Here is a 14,775-nt window from a genome sequence, read left to right as displayed (position 1 = left end):
AAAAAAATCCTCTTCCTAAACTATCCAGGCTCATTCTCCTAAAATCTTTTCCTGTGTTAGAAACAGAGCTACTCACTGTCCTTTTCACATGACGGTGCGTCAATGTGACCTCTGTCTCTTTTTCAGGAAGTCATTTTTCCTCCCTACCTCTCTGCTACTCTCCTGCCTCTTTTCCTGTCTCCTTCCTACCTGCCCCCACCTTCATTCATCCCTCTCTCAATTACTTTCTGAGCGTTGATATGCTATGGGCAGTATCCAGGTGCAAGATCCTCCTATAATCTCATTAGTAATCCCTACATCACCTCGCACAGTGCCTTCCACATTGTAGGTAGAAGTAGCTTTATTTAATAGCCTAGTGACTGGCTTATACCTGTGATTTATAAGATTAGACTGTATGTTCCACTAGAAAATGTGAAAAGCAATCCAAGTAATGTTATAAATAAATTAATATTTTAAAATCAATATTTCAATATATTTCTTTCAAAATTATGTTTAATTTATTCTTTCCCTAATAAGTGATCCTCATGTTTCCTCATTGGAAAAGTAAGCAAGAGAGGAGTATTTTTTAACAGAAATTTTAATTCTTAAATAAATAACTATTATTTTCTTCTATATTCTCTTCTGGTTTATACTATAAATAGATACACATACATTCATACATACAATCTTGATTTTGATTATTTTGACAAAATTGGGAGTGTCCTAAAGACACAGTTTTTAATCTCTGCTTTATTATCATTTTACCTTGAGAATTTGTCCAGAAACAATTATAACAGCTATGCAATTTTCATCATATGTGAATCATAATGTGAATCTTGTCAGAAATGTTGCATCTATCTATCTATCTACCTATATATATTTTGAGTTTGAGTTTTTAAGTTAATTTTTTTCAGAGTTTGAGAACTCTTGTCCCTCTATGTATTCAGCAACATTAAAGATTATTATCAGTTATTATTGCTTTAATTATTATTTCTTTCATTACCAACAGCCATACTGCCTCAATTTTATCCCACCTCCACCATTTAATATATGCTGGTCAGGACACCTGGGTGGTGTAGTTGATTTAATGTCTGACTCTTGGTTTCAGGCGAGGTCTGATCTCAAGGTCCTTAAATCAAACCCCATGTCTGGCACAGCAAGAAGTCTGCTTGGGTTTCTCTCTCCCTCTGCCTTTGCTCCCCCTCCCCTCATTTCCATTCACTCTCTCCCTCTCTTAAATTTTAAATTCTTAAAAAAAATAATAACTGCTGGCTTTGGACAAGTTATTTGATGATCCTTTGCCTCAGTTTTTTCATCTGTAAAATGTAGTAATAACAGTGTTTTGTTCATAATGTGAAAATTAAATGAGTAAATTGATACAAAGTTTTTAAAACAGTGCTTGGTGGGTAATATGCTATATGTAAGTGCTGCTTTTATTTATGTAATTTTAAAATTTTTATAATATCAAATATATCTATCATTTACATTGTGAATTCTTTCAGGACTGATATGCTAAAAAAATACTTTAATATAGTTTATACTCTTAAAGCTTCCTCCTCCTTTATCATAAGTGCTACATTATCTGGCATGGTTATTCAAGTCCAAAAGAAAATAATTTTCAGAGATATTTATTTTATTTGAATGCAGAACAATATTTGCTCTCTCTTCAAAATCTTTTTAGAGGCTCCAGGATTCTTCTATTATTATTATTATTATTTGTTTCTCATTTACCCCAGAAAGCAGGGCTAGCCTATATGCAGGTCAGGCATTTGCTAAGATTTTAAACTATGGAATGTTCAGTATTGGCTTGCATTTCTTTTTCGTTTTTCTTTTTTTTTTAAAGAATTTATTTGACAGAGAGTGAGAGAAGGAGAGAGAGCACAAGTGGGGGGAGCAGCAGAGGGAGAGGGGGAAGCAGGCTCCCTGCTGAGCAGGGAGCCTGATGCGGGACTCGATCCCAGGATCCTGAGATCATGATCCGAGCTAAAGGCAGAGGCTCAACCCACTGAGCCAGCCAGGTGCCCCTTGGCTTGCATTGCTATGCTCACATGTGAACCTGGAGCTCAAGTTGACCTGCACATTGCATTCAGTGCCTTCTGGGGTTTGCCATAGTCCAAACACTCTGCTGTAGACTATGAGGGCCTTTGCAATAGGACCCAAGTCCTCACCTTCATCTCTCTAATGCCTTGGGTCACAGTGCCTTGGAGAGATAGGCCACTAAGCCTGAATGAATGAAGGGATAAATGAACGTTGGTCTATTAAAATATTCTGTCTTTCCCTTTAAGTAAACAAGAAAATAATGTGAATTTGCTCTATAATGGCAGTATGGTCTATAAAATTCAAACACTCCTGCTTAGTTTACCAACTAATCCACTGTTACTTGAGCTCTTCCACTTTCTGCTGTTCATTAATATTTTTTCTCTGGAGTAAAAATATCCCAGGTGCCTGACAGTTGCTCTAGTCCATCAGAAGCAGTACATGATAGTCTTGAAATTCAATTGATAGAGCCTTAAATCCAGTTTGCTCCTTTCTTTTTTTGCTCTTTCCTTTCCTTATTCAGGTGACAATCTCCCTAGTCTTGGTTTTCTCTTTTATGGACATGGGTGACATCTACCTCTAAGGATTGCCTTTGAGGAACTATAAAATCAAAACAAATAAACAAAAAACCTCTAACGATATACTTGGTTCATCAGAAGATCTTAAAAAAGAGCTCCTATTATTCTTTTAATCTTCATCATCTCATTAATGAATATAAATAGTGTTCTAGGGGAATAAGGAAGGCATGGAACATTTTTCACTGAGTCACCTAAGTCACATGTCAGATAAAAAAATCACTGTGAATCATAAAATAAAATCTCTAATTTCACCTTAAATGTGCATGGAAAAGAAACAGATTTAATGCTTATCCATGAAAATTTTCCTATTCTGACATTTATTTTCAAGTGTATCTTCTTTTTCTTTTTTTAAAGATTTTATTCACTTATTTGAGAGAGAAAGATCACATGAGTAGGCAGCAGATGGAGAGGGAGAAGCAGACATCCTGCTGAGCGAGGAGCCTGATGCGGGGCTCAGTCCTGAAGGCAGACACTTAATTGACTGAGCCACCCAAGCTCCCTTCAAGTCTATCTTTTTAAAGGAGCCTACAAAATATTTTAAAAGAAGGAAGGAAATCATAAACCATTACTCCAATACAGGTTCTTGAAACCAAGATGAGTCATTTTCTCATGTAGATGAAAGAGCTTCAATCTATGGATTTCAATTAAACCTATAAATAGTAAAACACCATCAATTTAAACTAGTGAAAGAAATTATGTTGTAATTCAATTTTCACTATATGGCATCTATTATGTACAAAAAACTATGTTGGTGAAAGGATAAGGTGAAAATCTTACCCTTCATTAGCCTGCACTAATTTTTCCATTTTCTCGCTTCGAGGAGAGATTATTAGCAAGTTTCTCCATCCACCACCACAATATTTATAATTGTCAAGGAAATGAAGTCTTGCCTCTTGTACCTTCAAAAAGCTCAGCTGCATCTTTCCATTTCTTTGGAAATAAAGGAAACCTAAGCTTTTTTCATTAAAACAAAAGAATTTAGGTTTAGACAGTTAATTTCATACCTAATAATTTTTCAACACATGAGCGCTCTTTTCTCCCTGCTTTGTAATATATCCACTCTTAATAAGGGAGAGGTGGATTAGGCTAACCTAATTGCAACATGAGTGATAAAGACAATTACAAAGGAAAGCAGTTACCATTTTTTGTACTCTAAAGTGGAATTGAAGGGTAGTGTTTTCGATTCTTCAGTTAAATTAATTTTGGCAGAAGACAAATTATATTTAATTTTTCGGAGGGGGGTGGAAACTCCCAGCATTTTCTCATGTTTTGGTAACAAAACTCATTTTCTTGGGCATGTGTTTGATGAATTATTTACCCTTGCTTACCAAGAATGAGCTCCTACAAATCACTTCTTCTCTGTCCCATTCTCTGCACAAGCCTTGCAGCTACTCCATGGAAGGGACAGTGAAACTAATAAACAAGAAAACCCGGAGCCAATCTGTGTTCTTAGGGACATGAGGAGGGGAGAGGTATATGCCTACAAACCACAAAAGTCAAGCATAATGTAGACAAACTTACCCTAAGACAAGTCACCACTTTGAGCAAAGAATGTTGGCATAGTAACACCACTGTGCCCAAAATATCTTCTGCCATACAGCTTGAATTATCTGCAACCCTTTCATATACTGCTACATTTTTAAGGCTTGAGGATTCATTTGATGTAAAAAACCTCTCTGTGGAAAATAAAAATATGTCCGGGAGTATAGATTCTTTTTCACACATGTATTTGAATGTCTCCAGTCAGGTTGCCTTCCTTCTAAAACTTAGTTTAGATGGGTACACAGAAACAAAAAAAAAGGGGGGGGGGTTTAACGTGGAGAAGGGTAGCAGGTAAATTTAGATATTGTGTACATTGAATAAAAGGAGGATAAGAGAATGCAAATTGAGTTTCACAGAATACAGCCTAGGGCAACAAGAAACAAGGTACTGAAATGAGGCATATAAAGAAGTTGTTAAATTAATTAAACAAGGAGGCCATTAGACTGAGGTGGCTCTTTGGCATCTGTATAAGCAAACCCAAATCTAAGCCTGCAAATACCTCTGGGTTAGGAAAGAAAAACTAAGGACAGCCAATCACAAATAGCCAACTAGGATTTCAGCTGTAGCCAATCAATAATTTCCTTACTTTGCATTTGCCTTTCCTCTATAAAAATGTTCCCCACCTTCCCTCAACAGAGCGCTTCTATCCATACCCAGTTTGGCATGGCCTGATTTAAATTTACGTTTGCTCAAATAAATTCTTTAAAAAGAATGTAAATATGCCTCAGTTTAGCTTTTAACAAAGCAAAATACAAACACAGAAGCAGAAAGAGTAGTACACCAATGACAGACTTCGGTTGGTCACACTTTCAAGTTCAGTCCTATCTATGCCCAGGAGAAAAGAGGCTTTCTTTCCTTATCACCGGGCTACTGTAACATTTGTCTCTTCTATTAGGAACCAGAATTTATGCTATTAATATCATTCATTAAAACTATAGCTTAGATTATCTTTGGGTTTCCTCGGTCCAAACAACTGATTATGTTCTCATTCATAAGTAAAAAATGTGTCCAGTGTTCAAACAATTTAAGAATTAAGTGTTACTGTTTGTTTTGTGATATAATGATGTAGTGAAATTATCTATTATTTTGTGATATTTTAACTGAAAAAATATATATATATACATTTATCCATTAAGAACTTATAAGGACAAATACAAATGAAAAATAAGAGGCTTAATGTTCTCTGTTGAAAATAAGGAAAGATATTTCTTTCCCTTCCCTTTCATATAACAGTTACCTTACAAAACTCAAAAGTATTTTCTCCTCTTTTTGAAATGTGTGTATCCTGAAGACTTGATAGATCTTTTGTCAACTTTATGACCCAGGAATGTCATTCTCAAGGATCTGGGAGCCATCCCTTTGAAATGTGAGCATCAAGGAAGATGGTGCTCCATTTTGCAGTTTCTGATGGATGTATGAAGCTTAACTTTGGTGGCCTTCTTGCTCCAAGTTTAAGAGATTTGTTTTTCCTTCAGATAAAACCAATTAGCTAACACATGATGATCACTCCAGTTACCAGATAAATTTAGGATGATCCACAGGTGACAAATGGCATTTTTAAACCCTCTGACACGAGTTATGGTTGATCTTGGAAATGCATGCAATGGCTGTATCTGTTGGTTTACATAGGAAAGCATCTTTACAATCTTTCTATTTTATTTTTTTTAATATTTTATTTATTTATTTGACACAGAGATCACAAGTAGGCAGAGAGGCAAGCAGAGAGAGAGGAGGAAGCAGGCTCCCCATGAAGCAGAGAGCCTGATGCGGGGCTCAATCCCAGGACCCTGAGATCATGACCTGAGCCAAAGGCAGAGGCTTTAACCCACTGAGCCATGCAGGTGCCCTACAGTCTTTCTATTTTATAATCTCTTGTTGGTTTACCTGTGATACACATGACATTCTGGCTTAATGCTTCTTCAATAATAAGCATGTTGGTTTTTTTCTCTATCCTCTTTGGAGATGACTTCTGGGTTGAAGAAGATACTGTTTTTAATGATAATTCTGTAACAAACTCAAATTTGTGATATTTGATGCCACCATTTTAATTTATTTACAATTACTCTATTTCATGTAGTATTTAAAGTTATTTATAAGATATTTTTAAATATTAACATTAAGTTAACCAATTAATAAGTAAAAGATGCATTGATAATATGATTTTTGTAATGCATAAATGCACTTATTAGGCCTAAAAAAATTAAATAAGTTGGAATCCTTTAAGGTCAAAGAATAAGAAAAGCATGATAACTTTTAAGATTCTTAGTGTCTGAGAGACAACAATAAACTAATTGCTCAGCAAAATGAAGATTTTCCTGGCACAGAGTTCTGTGATGCATTTCTTTTGAATATTCATAAAAGGTATACCCAGCTATCTTATGGAAAATAACCTCAGCATCCTTCCTATATTACAAAAAGCTGAAGAATTGCATGTAGTTGTTTTTATAGTGTCCATCAATGCAATTGAAGTGAATGATATCAAAATAAAATGTAGTAAAAGCTGAGAGGAGTTTCAGATTTGTACTCCCTGATGGTCCGACTTGAACTGTGGTTAAAGTTCTGAATTTTAAAAACATTGGATTACTTCTGGTGCCTTCATCCTTAATTTTTTTTCTCTTTTTCTTTTTTTTTTTTTTTTTTAAGATTTTATTTATTTATTTGAGGGAGTGAGAGAGAAAGACAGAGGGCACAGGAGGTGGGGGAGGGGCAGAGGGAGAGGAAAAAACAGACTCCTCTCTGCATGAGGAGCCCCACAGGGACTCATCTGGAGCCCAGGGTCCCAGGATTAATAAACTGAAGGCAGATTCTTAACCATCAGAGCCACCCAGGCCCCAAAATGTTCTTTCTTCCATGCAGGCAAAAGTAATTCAAGGTTATATTCTCTCTCAAGACCCTGGATTACAGGCATTTTGGGTTGACATCAAGGCAGATCCACATACTCTAAAAATATGCAAATAAGTTAGATGTAAACTTCTTATGGAAATATTATGATCAAACCAGTACTTCTTATATTCAGATCCACAGCTGAGCAAATAGTGGCCAAAAGGCCATGTATTCTGGCAACAGAGCAAAAAGATGACCTATAAGTCTTTAGGATACAAAGATAAAATGAAAAGAAGACAGAAATAAAGTAAAAACCTAGAAAAGTTAGGTAAAACACAACAGACATCTTTAAAATACACAGAAGAATATCTGAAAGTAATGATGTATTATATTTGACTAACTGAAGTTAAATTAAAACAAAATAAAAAAAGAATAAAATTGCAACATAGATGCATATACAAAATTTAAATGAATAAATAAATAAACCCCTTAATAACTGACAAAAATAAAAGTAAAATAAATAAAATAAAATACAGAGAAGAGCTTTAAGGAGGAAAAGTCCCAGCGACCCCAAAGTTGAAGAAACTGCAAAACAGAGCAATCCCTTGATGCTGCAGTGGCCTGAAGGGCTTTGCTTTTCTCAGAAACCTGTAGGCGTTCCTTCAAAGGCTATGGGAGAACAGGAAATCAGGCCATGGAGGTGCGGCAAGGAGTTGGTTCCAATGTCATTATGTAATTCTCAGATATGTGAAAGGCTTTCCCAGCAGTGACCAAGTGGAACAGAAGAGGTTGTCTTTCTGGCTGACAAAGTTTCTCTTCAAGCTGCACCCACATCCACTAGCTAACTCCCCATCCAAAATGCAACTGGAAAGTTGAAAAAAAATAATGCAGCAAATGATTTTGAAGGCAACTTCCCTTCTGGCCAGTAGATGATTATTTTCTAATCCCCTCATCTTGAAAACATCTGCAATTGCTTCATTTCTTTCATCAGTATCATCATTCTTCATGCCACTGAACTCAAAATGTAGGAATCATCCTTTTAACCTGCATACGTGCAAACCCAAATAAGAAAGAACTGTCCTTTTTACATATGTTTTCTTATCATTAGATCTAAGGGCTTTTAGCACCTCGATTTCCGTGTGTGTGTGTGTGTGTACATACATGTATGTATACATGTATATACATGTATGTACACACACACACACACACACTAAGGCACTATACATATAGGGAAGAAATAACTCTATATTTTTAATTTTTAAAGCATTATAGAAGTTTTTTAAACCATTGCTATTTTTAAGTAATAAACTTCAAACACTTCTGAGTGGAAAGTAAAATGCTAAATAGGAAAAAATGGAAAGGAAGAGATATACATTTATTTAATTAATTGAGCACAAAATCCCCATTAATAGACATGTCAGATCTTATCTGAGAACTTACACTTCCTTACTGTAAAGGAATATATACAACAAAACCAATTTTAGCTTGTAATTAGCTTGAATTTAATGACCAGAGAATTTAAACAGAGATAGTCTACTGTGGGGTGGGGGGTGAAATGTGAAATTGACAGCCATGTGAAGAGTAGTTTTGTTTAGTAAAAAAATTTTGGAAGAAATACAAAGGAATCTATGAAACTAGTGAGTTCAAGTGAGTCATTACCATTAAAATTTAGGACACTATTAATTTGCTCTGTTTTAATTACTTAAGAAAACCATCCATAATCATCAACATATGATTTTTTAAAAAATTATCTTTGAGAATGCCTAAAGAAGGAGGAAGAGGAAAAAGAGAAGGACAAGTAACATATTGTAGAACACAAAGCTGATAAATGGTGCTGGGAAAACTGGACAGCTATATGTAGAAGAATGAAACTCGACCATTCTCTTACACTGTACACAAAGATAAACTCAAAATGGATAAAAGACCTCAACGTGTGACAGGAATCCATCAGAATCCTAGAAGAGAACATAGGCAGTAACCTCTTCGATATCAGTCACAGCAACTTCTTTCAAGATATGTCTCCAAAGGCAAAGGAAACAAAAGTGAAAATAAACTTTTGGGACTTCATCAAAATCAAAAGCCTCTGCACAACAAAGGAAACAGTCAAAAAAACAAAGAGGCAACCCATGGAATGGGAGAAGTTATTTGCAAATGACAGTACAGACAAAGGTTGATATCCAGGATCTATAATGAACTCCTCAAACTCAACACACACGAAACAGACAAACATATCAAAAAATGGGCAGAATATATGAACAGACACTTCTCCAATCAAGACATACAAATGGCTATCAGACACATGAAAAAATGTTCATCTTCACTAGCCCTCAGGGAGACTCAAATTAAAACCACATTGAGATAACACCTTACACCAGTTAGAATGGCCAAAATTAACAAAACAGGAAACAACATGTGTTGGAGAGGATGTGGTGAAAGGGGAACCCTCTTCCACTGTTGGTGGGAATGCAAGTTGGAGAACAGTGTGGAGATTCCTCAAGAAATTAAAAATAGAACTTCCCTATGACCCTGCAATTGCACTCCTGGGTATTTACCCCAAAGATACAGATGTTGTGAAAAGAAGGGCCATCTGTACCCCAATGTTTATAGCAGCAATGGCCACGGTCGCCAAACTATGGAAAGAACCAAGATGCCCTTCAACGGACGAATGGATAAGGAAGATGTGGTCCATATACACTATGGAGTATTATGCCTCCATCAGAAAGGATGAATACCCAACTTTTGTAGCAACATGGATGGGACTGGAAGAGATTATGCTGAGTGAAATAAGTCAAGCAGAGAGAGTCAATTATCATATGGTTTCACTTATTTGTGGAGCATAACCAATAGCATGGAGGACAAGGGGTGTTAGAGAGGAGAAGGGAGTTGGAGGAAATGGGCAGGGGAGGTGAATCATGAGAGACTATGGACTCTGAAAAACAATCTGAGGGGTTTGAAGTGGTGGGGGGGTGGGGGGTTGGGGTACCAGGTGGTGGGTATTTTAGAGGGCACGGATTGCATGGAGCACTGGGTGTGGTGAAAAAATAATGAATACTGCTTTTCTGAAAATAAATAAATCAATTTAATAAAAAAAAAAAAAGAAAAAAAATTTAAAAAAAAAGCTGATATTTGAATCCCAGGTATCAGATGTGAAAGACATCTTATTGACTATTATTCTCACGCTTAAGGAAGCCCTTTATAAATTATAATATCATTAAAATTCTACAAATTTGACTAGAAGGCAGTCTATAACATATATGTCTTTTTTTTTTTTTTGAGATTTTATTCATTTGTCAGAGAGAGAAAGGGCACAAGCAGGGGGAGTGGCAGAGACAGAAGGAGAAGCAGAGTTCTGGCTGAGCAGGGAGCCCAATGCAGGAGTCACCCCAAGACTCTGGGATCATGACCTGAGCTGAAGGGAGACGTTTAACCGACTGAACCACCCATGCGTCCCTATAACATATATTTTATGTTATGAACAAAAATTTTAACAAGATTTGAAAATAATCATTGGGTTAACATTCTTAATTTTTGATAAGCCTAACACCACACACTCTAAAAAAATCTTAATTACAGCACGAGCAACCAATAAGCAAGCCTCAAACACACCAATCATAGATGAAGACATGCAAATAGCTAATAAACATGAAAAATACTCAACCGCCACCACTACTCATCAGGAAAATGCTTTCTTGTTTTGATTTTTATTGTTTTTTGCCAATAAGCAAACTAACAGAATAAAACAAGCTATAATAAGTAATTCTTACAAAAGCCCAGTGGGATAAACTCTCACAGATTGTTTGTAGGAGTGAAGCTAAAACTTTTTGCAAACTATTTTGATAAAGTAGGCATACTCTATTTAATGGTAGACCTCACAATGTGAATTTGTAAATGTTTTTGTTGCCAAAATGTTTTCTTTAAAAAAGAGAAAGATAAATGATTATAACAACAGATAGATGTAGATACATTCTTTTTAACATAATCTTAATGTACATTTATTTTTGTGCTCATGCTCTGAGCCAATGAAAATCAGCAAGGCAGACACCACTATGTTTCTGTCCGGTGCATATTAGAACATCACAAATGTTATTGTTCATGACTGTTCTGCCTTAATCTATGTTGAGTTAATATGATCTGAAATTTGACTTAACTATTGTCTTTCATTCTAATGTTTACTACTTTTGCCCATACTGACTGATAAATCTGTAAAAGTGTGTAGTGCAGAGAAACGAAGGAAGTGTATTGATTTATAAATCTAATTTCTATTGATTAATTTTTATCTAATTTTAGCACGTTAATTAAGCTAAAGACTGAATCTGACATCTTCCAGAAATGGGGTAGGAAACAAAAGATAGGGATTAGCAAACAATTAGGGTTGGTGAGGATTCTTTGACATTTTGAAGCACAGCTTGGGAGGACTGACCAGCAATTATGTGAGTCGAATTTGAGAGACTATGACCTGAAACATGTAGAATGGAAGATCAGATGCCAACATAAGATATCAAGAAAGGATCTCCATGGGGTCTATCTGTAAGAAACCATGAAGCTCTGATTCAGTTAAAGCCCCATATTTAAGAGCACATTCCTTGAGCTACACTGGAGCATTAAGATATATGTCAAAGTTCTTATTTTCACTCATAGACATTTGCCCTAAGAAACAATCAAGACCTGTATGCAAGAATGCTTATCAAATATTATTCACAATAGCAATTAATTATTTACAAATAGATATTTAACAATATATTTTAGGTTGAATAAAATAATGATATACGTAAGATCAAGTACTATAATTTGTAACATGTTATGTGGGTAAATAAATAACTGATGTGATATATTATAATGTATTATTGAGTATAAATCAAAGTAGGTATAGGCAGTATAGTATTATTCTAATTTTGTTAATATCTTATATCTTAGAAAATTATATTTTCTATGATATATTAGAATGAAATTATAAAAATATTAAGTAACCATTAGCAACAGATAAACATATTAGCAATGTTTTATATTCTTTATTTTATATTTTATATTTATAGTTATATTCTTTATTTTATATTCTTTATTTTCTGAAATTTCACATATACTATCATGATTATTGTCCATTTTTATAGAATAAAACAATAAAATCTTTAGAAATGTTTGATCAATTACCTTAGTGTTGAATTTAATAATAAATTTCCTTTCAGTTATTGTTATATTTGTTCTAATCATGTGTAATAATATTCTAGAATATGTGCATTAAAATATACTTAAACATACATGTCAATACAACAGTCATTCAGTAGCCAGACTTTAGTTCCCGCATTTACTACATATGGCCATCAATTTAATTCTATATTTATTTTTGCACATGCTCTATGTTCTATATGTTCATCCACCACCACCACTGATGAATTTACTATCTTTTTAAAAACCAGAATGGTTGGGGTGCCTGGGTGGCTCAGTGGGTTAAAGCCTCTGCCTTCGCCTCAGGTCATGATCCCGGGGTCCTGGGATGGAGTCCCATGTTGGGCTCTCTGCTTGGCGGGGAGCCTGCTTCCCCTCTCTCTTTGCCTGCCTCTCTGCCTACTTGTGATCTCTGTCTGTCAAATAAATAAATAAAATCTTAAAAAAAAAAGGATTAAAAAAAATAAAAACTGAAAAGATAACTTTACAAAATAATCACAAACAAAACTAATATAATGCCAAACTTTATAGTACTTTTAGCATTTGGGGAGAATCCCTGAGAGATTTTTTTAGAAATACTAGACCTTAAAAAATGCACCAGATTTTAAATAACTAACACTTAACAGTGCTTTTGACCTTCCAATTCAAGAGACTAGAACTCTTACTACCCCACAGTTTCAAAAAAAAAAAAAGAAAGAAAGAAAGAAAGAAAGAAAATGGAAAAGTTTGAAAATATTTGTGGGCAAGAATTTCTTTTCTTTGTCTCAGTTATATTCTGAAGTTATCTGGTCACTTCACCTGAGAAGGACTATCCCTGCTAGCCTAACTTCTAAATGAGCTGTGGTATTGTTTACCATACTTCTTGTAGAGCTGTAGGCTTAACATTTCCTTTTTTTTTTTTTTTTTTTTTTTTTTAAGATTTATATATTTGAGAGAGAGAGAAAGGGAGAGAGCACAACGTGGGGAAGAGGGAGAGGCAGAGAGAGAATCTCAGGCAGACTCCAAGCTGAGCACAGAGGCCAATGTAGGGCTCAATCTCACAGCCCTGTGATCATGACCTGAGCTGAAACCAAGAGTCAGAGGCCTCATGGACTGGTCACCCAAGTGTCCCACATTCCATCTTTTCATAAAAGTAAATTCACCATGAGTGGTGATGGTGTGTGTGGTATGATAGTGTTGATGGCTCTATCTTTATAATATAAAGAAGAGTTTTTAAAAGATCAAAAAAAGAAATCAAAACTTTAAAAAAAAACTCTCAATGTTATAAAACAGAGATTGATAGTGATTTTCTCCTAAATTCATGTGTATGTAAACAACTTTATTATTTATCCTGTCATCCTTTCCTATTACTGAACAACCATCGCCTTATCTCTACCTTTTCTTCCAAACAAACATCATTATCGACCAACTCTGTTTTATCACAGGTAACCGAGGTAAAGTTTTTTGCCAATTACTTTGTTTTCTCTTACTATTCAGCAAAACTTTTCTCCCTCCAGTTCTTTCCATACCTCCCACCATCCCTACCTCCAGGACTGAAAATAACATCTGGACAATTTGATGTTATTTTGTGTGGCAGAGCCTGTTCTTTAAATCACCCTAAGCAACAATAACAACAATAAACCCCTCCAAATAATTGCAAATTACATACAAGCTGTAGTAAGTGCAATTAAACAAAATTCACTGTGACCATTAGGTCACTTTCTTTTTAGTAAGTAACATTAAGGCAAGAGGGATGACTGGAATTCATTTAACATAATCAAGGAGGGCTAATATAGATCACACTTAGAAAATGCACTCAAACAGAGCCTCAATTGGGGTTAGACAGGGCGAATACTCTTATACTGAATACTTGCACAGACAGAAAGAACTCAGAACGCTTTCTTTGGGAGTTTGGCAAAGACCAAGGCTCTTGCTGTGTATTTTCCATTATTCTGGAATAATTCATTAGCAAACATTACGAGTTGGCAGTATCACAGATATGCATTAGAATAAAATTATTCTCTCCTTTGAGTTCATAAATAAAATACATTTAGTCACTATCTCCTGCAAAAGGGAACTGCTGCTTTTTAAAATAGTGTGTTATTCACTAAGTTTAATGAAATTTAGTCAGAAGTAAATTAACTGAATGCCTTCCAAAGCCAGGTACATAAAAAGATACCAGGACTTTTCCCTGAAAAATGCAGCTAATGTTTATTGCACTTGTTATGTGGTAGGTACTATTCAAAGTACGTTAAATGTATTAATTCACTTAATACTCCCAAAGTGATTAAGTATTATTATTATCCCTATTTCACAGATTTAAAAAACGTAAATGGAGAAGTTAAGCGATCCAAGTTCACCCAGTTAGAAAACAGCAGAAATGTGTTTCAAATCTAGGCATTCTGATTCCAGCATCGATTATTTTAACTACAAAGTTACCCTTCCTTTCAAGCATTAACATATGCATGTGTGTGTGCATATGTGTGTGTGCGTGTGCATGTTTGGAAGAGGAAGGGCCTCATCTCCACTGATGACTTCATCGAAAGATTTTGCTGTAAAAAGATCAAACAGAAACAAGATTCAGGACAGAATAGAGTTTTGTCCAATAACATATCTATATATTGTAAATTCAATCATAGAAGTCAGTAAGATGACAACTTAGAATACTAAATTA

This window comes from Neovison vison, chromosome 1, assembly GCF_020171115.1.
Source record: "Neovison vison isolate M4711 chromosome 1, ASM_NN_V1, whole genome shotgun sequence".
NCBI lineage: Eukaryota > Metazoa > Chordata > Mammalia > Carnivora > Mustelidae > Neogale > Neogale vison.
Note: the sequence above shows the minus strand (reverse complement) of the source record.